The sequence below is a fragment of the Vigna radiata genome, unplaced genomic scaffold (genome assembly GCF_000741045.1).
Source record: "Vigna radiata var. radiata cultivar VC1973A unplaced genomic scaffold, Vradiata_ver6 scaffold_284, whole genome shotgun sequence".
NCBI lineage: Eukaryota > Viridiplantae > Streptophyta > Magnoliopsida > Fabales > Fabaceae > Vigna > Vigna radiata.
Genome location: NW_014542217.1, coordinates 73,085 through 83,618, shown reverse-complemented (window position 1 = coordinate 83,618; position 10,534 = coordinate 73,085).

Below are 10,534 nucleotides of genomic sequence, written 5' to 3'. Positions count from 1 at the left end.
TGGCCCACATCCAATCCAGGCTTCACGAGTCAAGCTTGAGTAGTAAGCTCTACACGTCCAACAAGTCAAGGATGGGCTTTGATCTTTAGCATGTGAGGAGGTCGATCGTTTATTCTTCAAGGGAGAGCTCCAGCTACACACGTTCAAGCCTCGGCCCACCAGCACGTTGCAACAACTTTGGAGGTGCTTGGAGAAATAAGCACAGGGTCCAGCGTCCTCACAGGTCCAGCAGTATGATAGACATGTTACCAATAAAGGAGTATTGGTAAAACCTGAAGATGAGTTTTGATGATGCTGCAACTTGTAGTTTTTGGATGTAGTAGGAAAATATTTAAAAAGCAACTTGTAGATTTTGAAAGTAGTAGGAAAATATTGAAATATTGTAATTCTTACTGGTATAATCGATTATGGTCAAGCTATAATCGATTATCACATGTTTTTGTACTAGAATAATCGATTATCATGAAGCAATAATCGATTATCACAAGTCATACTTGAATAATCGATTATCACTTCATATAATCGATTATCACTTTTTGAAAACTCTGTAACGGACTTGAATAATTGATTATCACTTACAATAATTGATTATTCATGGCAGTTGGGAGCTGACCTTTGGCATTCAGTGAGCTTGGCTATATATTTGAACTTTGAGAATTCAGAAAACAACGTTTGAACTAAGAAAGCTAAGTAGAACATTGTGTGTCAGAGGAACGTTCTCAGAAAGCTTTTGTTCATAGTTCCCTTGCTTGGTCTCGTGAAAGGAGAGCCTCGCGTATCGTGTGTCGATAGTCGGAGCAGACTCTCTTCGAGTTAGCAAGGTGCCCTTGCTTGGTCTTGTGAAATGAGAGGCTCGCGTATCGTGTGTTGATAGTCGGAGCAGACTCTCTTCAAGTAAGCAAGGTGCTCTGCCTGGTCTTGTGAAAGGAGAAGCTCGCGAATCGTTGGTCGATTGCCGGAGCAGTTCTCTTCGAGTTGGTAGAGTGTGCTCTGCCTGGTCTTGTGAAAGGAGAAGCTCGCGAATCGTTGGTCGATTGCCGGAGCGGTTCTCTTCAAGTTGGTAGAGTGGTTCTCTTCCTTTTATATCATGTTCATTTTATTGTAATCCATAAAATTATTTTTAGTGGAACTGTTAATCACTCTTTGTAGTGATTAACGACTGGACATAGATTCTGTTGAATCGAACCAGTATAAAAATACTCGTGTGATTTTTCTATTCCCTACACTCATTTTATTTAACGTATATCAACTGTTTGATTAATTTTCTGAAAGAAAATTATTTTTTGCTAAAAGGACCAAATTAATTTTAATTGTGATCGAATACGCTTTCCGCTCTCTGAGTTTTAAATCCGCTGCGCAATACTCTTCGAAAATTACCCCCTCCGATACCAACAAGACACAACCCTAGGAGACGCATATGGATTTTAGCAGTCGCCACTTACTCGGGGGATGGACTTTTGATTTCGGACTTTTCTTTTAAAGATTCTTGGCTACCACCGAGAGAGGAGAGCACTGCATGTGAAGATAGGAGTTTTTTTTGGAGATTAAAATTGAAATGAGACAAGTGTAGTAACGAGAATGGAGGGTGATGTCCAGTAGAGTTAGTTTTTTATATTCTTTCTTGTAGAAGCAATCACACCACACATTGCATTGAAATTGTGGTGATCTATTGAAGCTTTTCATCTTTATTTTAGAAGCAATTAACGTTGATTTCATTTTGGGAGAAGTGCATTTCTTTTCTTTGCTTTTAATAAGCAGCATCTTGACTTATAGTGCAGCATGTTCATTCAATTCTTAGTGAAGTGTCATGATCAGCTGACGGAGAGGATGGCCCATTGATTTGTATGGTGTGCGATGATGTTTATCAAGGCTTTGCATTTTATTTTTTTTTATTGGAGGAAGCTTGCTCACGGGTTACGTTTGCAGTAGAATGCACAAGCAGTGTTTTAGTATTGGTAAAGGCGATGATCAATTTTATTAGGGGAAAGAAATTTTTTATGTGGCTTTTACACGTGGGAATGAATGGAGTGTTGCACGCTGATTCAACTCAGAGATGCTACTATTCATCATATCTTTTGCTGCTGAAATTTTCCTTGATGATTTTATGATTTACTTTAATGCTTTTATGTTTGGCTGCAATGAATTTGGTTTTCTACTTTATAATTTAGTTTTTGGTGTTTAAAGTTCCTTGTGGTCAAGCAATTCCAATTCTGCTTTAAAGTTCATTTTATAATTTATTGTTTGAATTTATCTTTGCGTTTTTGTTTCACTACCAATGTATTTAGATCTACACTTTCATTTTGTTTGGTTCTATGAGAATTTTGTTTGATGGGTTGTTACTCTTTGCAGTTGCAATTTCCAATTTTCATTGCAATTTGATTTTGTTCCAATTGTAAAGTTACTTTGATACCGTCTATTCTGTTCAGTTGTGCTAATTTAATCGTGATGTTAGCTTAGGTTAATCGGGTTTGTCATTAGCGATATTACATTGTTTCGTTGAGATTTTAGCACTTTAATTGTCATACTGTTGCTCTGATTCGGCTCAATATTTAATTCGTTGTCTGCATGCGGTTAGGTATGCGCTTAGTTGTCTAATCGGTGTTTAATCTTCGCTTAGTTGATTAGTCTGCATGGTGGATGATTGATTGGAATTGAGCATTGCATTCGCTTAGTTTGCATTTTTGAAGACCGAATTAGCCTTCGCTTAGTTGGGTGATTCGTGTTGGATTTGGATTAGAGTAGTGTGTACTTGTCGTTAATCTAGGATAGGAAGCATAGTAATTGAGTTAATGACCAACCATTTTCATTTTGCATTTGATTCCATTTTTACATCTGTGTTTGCAATTCCGTTTTTACGTTTTTGTTGCATCCGTGTTTTAATTTAGTTTATCCGCATTCACAATCCTTTCATAAACCCCCCACTACGTGTTAGACCTGATTCTCGAACCACAGTTTGGTCCTTGAGAGACGACCTAGGAGTCACTTCCTAGTCTATACTGCATTCTTTTATGCACATTAAATTTTGCATGGGGTGCGACACCCATCACCCACACTTGAAGTTTTTCACAATTTATCTAATATGATAGAATGAATTTTATTTATGGTATACACGATGATGAAATTTTTTCATTTTGTACTAAGCTTCCAATACTGAAAATCTTCATAAATACAAAAATTTATAGCAACTCTATTTATTACAATGAAAATATCCTAAGCAAAGATATACAGAATGACAACTAAACACCCATTTATATCATCAGCTTGTCCTAGAATTTGGGTTGACTAGTGGTTGAGCTGGAATGACATTCGACTTCTACTGGACCAATTCATTAACAGTTGTAGCTAACTGCCTTATCTAAGTCTACAAATCTTGCATAGTTGCTTCAATAGCTTGCTCAACCTTGCTAGTCTACTGCTGAGTAACATATCATGACAGCCTATATGGTAGTTGTTGGTTAGCGAGACCATTAATTGGTCTCAAGAGTTAGGTATTAGGTGTAAGGTTATGTACAGAGATGCTATGCTCGAAATAATGAGTATGTGGTAAGGACGGGTCTGTTGAAGTGTAGTGTTGATTAAGAATCGATATTGGGTAATTTTAGGATAGATTTCGTCACTACTGTTGATTCCTTTGCTGAGTCTGAAAAATTCTAGCAACTAGTTGTGCATCCATATTAGCCATTTCTTACAGTTGTGCACATTATTGGTCAATGAAATGATCATGCGCAACATATAATCCACAATGTTTTATCCCACCATTGACCTACTAATTGATAACGGTTGAATATAACATTACCTATAATGTAATTTGGAAATTAAATCAACTCTTCCAAAAGAAATATTGCCTAGACATGGGGATATGAGGTTTAGTTGTCTTAAGCTTGTGTTCGTAATGCATAATTAATTATTAGGGATGCAAGACATTGTGGTCTAATAATTAAGGATAGGCTTCTTTTGTCGAGACATTGGGTTCTAAGTAATTTAGAAAGTGACATTAACATTTAATGAAGAGAATGAATTCTTATATGCATGAGAGTGATTAGGTGAAATCTAATCCCCAACAACATAACCATCTCATATTATCAACATCATCCATTCACTCTTGTTTTAGCCTCAATTGATCAATTTGCATTCACATTTACTTTTCTTGCATTTGCATTTAAAAATCGACAAAATAGGTTTTCAGTCTTAATTAGTTAAGTGAGTACACAATTGTTTAGTGTCGTGACTTTTCTGGGATACGACACTTGGTCTTACCATTTTATATTACTTGATATGATTCGGTACACTTGCCGAGGTCTTAACAAGTTTTTGGCACCATTGCTGGGGACTTGTGGTTTAAACTATACTTTTGTATGATTCTTAACCAGTTGGACTTTATTCTTTCATAAAAGAAAAAATATATCTTTTGTTTTATTTTATTTTTACTGTTTTTGATTTTAGTTTATTTTTATTTTTTGGGCTAATTAGGCGCTCTAGTGCAGTGTTCTTTAGTGTATGTAGGATAAAATGCGTACTAGGAGCACAAGATCATCAGAACCTCTCTTTTTAGTATTGGAGAAGACTGACAATAGTAGATGAAGAAGGAAGATAATGAAGAGAAGCTAGTTCACCAAGACTCTGTGCATGAAGATGAGGAACTCAAACTTAGGAAACTAGTGAGATACAAGAACAGGTTATGGGTGATTAAAGATAATAAAGAGAATGGAATTATTGAGATTGAGGCTCCTTATTCAAGGAGAGTAAAGATGGTGACTAGGACGCTGTTGAAGATATGTTGGTGTGATGAAAGAAAGAAAAACACCAACATCAAAAATCCGGATTGAGTTTAATGGTGTCATGCTAATGACCTTAAACAAGCGCTTATTGGAAAGTAACCCAGTTTATGATTTTTTTTAACTGATTTAGTTGTGTGGTTTAGATTTGATTTTGCTTTTTGTGTTTGAGTGTTTTTAGGTTATATGTTACTTCTCATGGACGTCATATCAATTTCATGTCTTGGTCTGGCGACTAGGCCCAAGCTAGTGGGGAAGGTGGATAGACAACATCTACTGATGGATTTTATGATGATAATGATTCAAATGACAACATCTACTGGTGGATGCTACCGATAACATCTACTGATGGATGCTATGTTGCTATATCAAGACTTTTTATGTTTTTGTTTTTTTTTTATGCATGTTTGAACTTTGTTTATTTTTGTTTTTGTTCTAGTAAGTTATGTACTTGGTTGAACGAATAGCTCTGCAATGCTTGGTATTATGTGATGAGTAATATTGTCTTGTGTTGCTTTATTGTTTTAAGATGCATGTTGAGTTAATGATTAGCTTAGCTATTTAGCACAGATTGTCGTTGCTCATAGTTATTTAAGACAAATGCATGGTTTCAATGGTGATTAATATGTTTGGCAGGATGTATATTAATTTGTGGAACTTGAGTTAACCTGTGAGAGGTTGGGCTTCAGAGTTTTATTGTTATTGAATGCTATTGCTTTGGAATCATAATTGATTTTGCCTTAGTTTTCGATTGAACTATTTGCTTGCATGTGTCAAATGATCAAGGCCATCTGTTCTTGTCTTGTGTAAGCCAATGCCAATATTTTAGCCCAACAAAAAAAAATGTTTGTTCTATCCTTTGAACCAGAAGCTAAAAATATGAAAAGCTTTGGAAATCCTTGCCTTGAGTTGAGTAAGGTATATTTGTATGGTATGGAGAATGGTTCAAGTTTGAAGTTGTTGGAAAATTAGAAAAAATTGTGAAAATAATGAAAAAGAAAAAGAGCATCGAGCAAAAGCAAAAGAAAAGAGAAGAAAAAGAAAGAAAAACTCAATGAATGAAAAGTTGGGATTAAGTTGAAAATGGTTTCTCAAATATAAAGGAGAAAGAGAGATTATAGTTAATGTGAAAGTAAATTATTACTCTCTTAACTCAAGGATTTTGTTATCTAAAATAACCAATTTTCTTCTTAGGCCAGCCACATTACAAGCCTTGAAAAGTTCTTGTGATGATAATTTGCTTGTGATTATGTTTTGATGTGTTTAAATGAAAAGCAAAGCTGATCTATGTGACATTGTGATAGTATAGTGAAAGAGACACTGACACCTCACTATACACCTTTGAGTTTGAGTGAAACACTTGAATGGTTCCATGCATTATACATTTTGCTTGGGTGTTGATCACTTATCAGGTTTTTGCATCTGTTGTGTATTTGTTGTTATGTGGACACCATAATTGAAGCTTGACTGGTTGAGTCATCATTATATCTTGACTGATCTTTCTATGATGAGCATACATGAGTGATTTATTTGTCTTAGAAGAAAATGCTTTTTTGATGTACTTGATCATTGAAGTGTGATTATTCAATTTAGACTAAGTTACATTTTGCTTGAGGACAAGCAAAGTTTCAAGTTTGTGGTTGTGATACGGTTGCATATACCATCATCTATGATGTAATTTGGATATTAAATAAACTCTTTTTGACTTAAAAGCTTGCTTGAACTCTTGTTTTTAGTTTAGTTTTGTGCATGAGTGAATCAAGGTTATGCTTTATGATTTTATCACTAAATTCCCTTTGTTTTGTAGGTTATTGGGATGTTTTGGAAGAGGACTAAAAGTATCGAAGATTCAGAACCCAAAAGGGATAGCAAAAGCACCAGAAAAGAAGATTGAAGAAGGTGCATGACGCTTGATTGCCCTTTTCTGGGGCCCTCAACGCCAATATGTCACACAGGAAGCCTGTTTTCCCCTTTTAGGGGCCCTCAAGATTGATGTTGTCGCACCAACGCCTTCTTGCCCTTGAGGGGCGCTGAGCGCCAGCCAGATGTGTTATAGAGTACCTGTTTGTCTCTTTCGGGGCCTTGAGCGCCACTCTTCTCGCACCAGCGCCCAGTTGCCCTAAGTAGAGGTGTTGAGCGCTGGCTTATTGGGCTTATGGGCCAATTTTTGATCTATTTAAGGACATGTTTGCCCTAAGGTTTGTATCTTTTGACGGCTGAAGCATAGAAACACACTTTTTGCCCCTTGGGAGGTAGATTTGGGGATGTGGGAGCTCTCCTCTTCTCTTTCTAGGATTTTTATCTCTTTCATTCCATTGTATATTCGAAATCCATAATCTATCAACCTTTTTCTTCTGTTTTCTATACTCCTTCAAGCTTTTTTATGTCCTTGAAGGAGTTAACAGAAAACAGAAGAAAAAAAATTAACAGATGGAGTTCATAGGAGAAATTTTATGAATGAAGGATGTACCGTTTTGAAAGGGTCCGAAATCCAAATGTATCAACCTTTTTCTTTGTGTTACTAACATTCCTTCAAGCTTCGGGGACAGAATCAAACCACAAAGAAGTGACTCCTTTTTGTGACCTAGAAGGAGCTACTAGTAACATAAAGAGAAAAAGTTAACATAAAGAAACCTTGGAGTTTTTACAAGAAATTTGATAAATGGATGTCTACTTAAATTATTATTGTTGGGAAAGGCATGATATGGGCTTCAATAATAAAACGCAGTCTACTTAAATGATATGGGAAAATGTAGTTTGCTACTAGAAACGAAGAGGTTGACGTCAATTTCTCCAAACTTCCCAAGTGTCTTTTTGGTTTAATTCTTTTTTATTTAAATCCAATAATAAACATCCAATTTCTTTAGTATCTGACGTACGTTATCCGAAGGCAAAGGTCGATCTTTTTTTTTTCTTTTTCCTTTTTAAATTCCTATAGAACGTCTAACTCTAGGGGGCTTCGACGTGAAAGGCATGTGAGCATTAATTTTGTGTTGTTACCACAGTGGTTGTGAGCATTAATATTGACTTTATAAATATAATGCTTAACTCATACAACTCCACGCTCACTTCATCTTCTTCCTCCTCGCCTTTTTTCTACGCGGCATTGCATTTCCATGTGCGTTTTATCTCTTTTGAATCGTTTAAACTTACTTTTACTCCGATTAAATTAGTCTTTGATGGATTATCTTCCATTTGAACCGATTAAAATGAGTTTTCGTTGTGTTTTGGTGCAATTTTGCTCGTGTCTTTTGGTAGCGTATTAGTACCTTCTCCCTTTTGTAGTTTCCTAGTAAGAAAAGCCTGCGTCTTTTGGTCTCTTATGATATTTCAACCAAAACCGAACCTATGTCTTGCTTAGTTCTCATGTCAGCGTATTCTTTTTCATTGGCGGTTTGCATGACCTCTAAGCAACGACCCAGGTTCTGTTTTGGGTTGAAATGTCATTAGAGATGCAAAAGACGCAAGCTTTTCTTATGAAGAAACTAGCAAAGGAAGAAGGTGGTACAAGGCTATCGAAAAACACACGCAAAACTATACTAAAACACAACTCAGTAGACGTCGAGTGCATAGACAAATTCGACGTTATAAAGTTGTTTTGAAAGGAAAAGAAAAAATAACAACTTCTTGGCAAATACAACGTCAGATTCATAAAAGAATATGACATAGTTGGTTTAAAAGAAAAAAGAAAAGAATAATAAAATAAAGATTGAAGATTTCGAATAAAACGTCCAATATTTGTTAAAGAAACCTTGGAGTTGTTACAAGAAATTTTATAAGTTAAATAATTAATGTAGGGAAAGGACTGATATGGGCTTCAATAATAAAAGGCAGTCTACTTAAATGATATATGGGAAAATGTAGTTTGCTGCTAGAAATAAAGAGGTTGACGTTAATTTCTCCAGACTTCCAAAGTTTCATTTTGGTTTAATTCTTTTTTCTTATAATCCAACAATAAACGTCGAATTTCTTGAGCATCTGACCTATTGGTCGCTCTTTTTTTTTTCTTTTTACTTTTTAAATTCCCATAGAATGTCTAATTCTAGGGGGTTTCGACGTGAAAGGCGTCGAAGTGGTTGCCAACATTAATTTTGTGTTGTTACCAGAGGTTTTGAATTGACTTTATATATATTATGCTTAACTCTATAAAATTGCACAATTTGATTGTCATTGAACGACTCATTTTTTAAAGTTTCATTAAGTTGTTTTCTCTGAATCAGATCCACTAATTCTGTAGAAAACAACTTCATGAAACTTAAAAATTGAATCATATAATCAAGAAACTTCAAGTTATAAAAACAGTTCTACCCCTCTAAGATTCTACAGATTTTGAAAAAGCACTTATCTTCTTAATATTTTTCTTTCCTCCAGATTTCTGTTGTTCAAATTCTTCTTCCCATGAAATATGTGCTCTATCAGAAGGAGATTAATAACAATCCAGAAATAGAGGATTCTGATGAAGAGTCTACTGAAGAAGGTTCTAGGAAGAAGTTTGAATAAGAATAGGGTCTTAGAGTCATAGTACTAAGTTATGATGTCCTTGTTTTTTTCTGTTTTATTATGTGTTCTTCTTTTTGTGGTGTTATATTCGTTGGTTTTGTACAAAAAAAATATTTCTGGCAAAAAAACATCAAATTGATAAAACAGTTCGACGTTATATTTAGAGATTACGTGTTTGAATAACTTTTGTGATTCTGAAAGAGTTGATAGAAAAACAAAGAAAAAAGTTAACAGATTGTTACGAGAAATTAAATGAATGGAAGTTGTAAAGTTTTGAAAGGGTGCCAAATATCCAAATGTATTAACCTCTTCTTTATTTCTGTTGATCACTCTTTCAAGCTTTTCCACAGGACAAAGAATCAAACCACAAAGAAATCACTCGTTTTTGTCACCTTGAAAGATTTAATAGAAAAACAAAGAAAAAGTTAACACAAAATTCAAACATGTTGGGAGCCCTTCAAAACGTCAAAGCCACAATTACAAGGATGTTTTACCGGTTGGTTTAAAAGAAAAAATAAAAACATAATATCTGGAAAATAAAACGTCGAATGCAAGGAAAAATTTAACGTTTTGTGGTTGGTTTAAAAGAAAAAGAAAAAAATAATAAAAAAGAACTAAATAATAAAACGTCGTTGCCAGTTTAAAACTGACATTTTATTGGTTGATTTAAAAGAAAAATAAAAGAATAGCTACTAGTTGTAATATACAACGTCCATCTTTTGTTATTGTTGACGTCATATTATTTACAACAAAATTTATTATTTATTTAGTTTGTATTGGATGTTAGTTGTTTCCGTAACTGAAGTTATTTAGTTTCGTACACCAAGGACAATCACGTCAGACCCCAAATTGTTCGACGTTCTACATTGGTATAAACGTCGAAACCATAAAGTAGGCGAAACCATAAATCACTCTTTGTCATATAAAACATCGAATATTTAGCATGATGGACGTTAAATGTGGGTAGGAGTAATACTACTGGAAGCAAACCACTATTTCATTATTTTTTTATTTTATGAACGTCAATTGTTTCTTAAAATGATGTTAAGTGTTTCTAAGATCATTTGTTTTACGTCGTTCTGGCCCTTGTTCACTAGTGCAGCGAGGGGATTTTACCGCGGTTATTTTTCACTATAGGTCGCGGTTTACGAACCGCGGTATATTCAGCCGCGGTAGTAAGTCAAAGACTTTAGGCCGCGGTTACAACCGCGGTATATAAGTTCCGCAATATGCCGCGGTTGTCTAAAGAACCGCTGCCT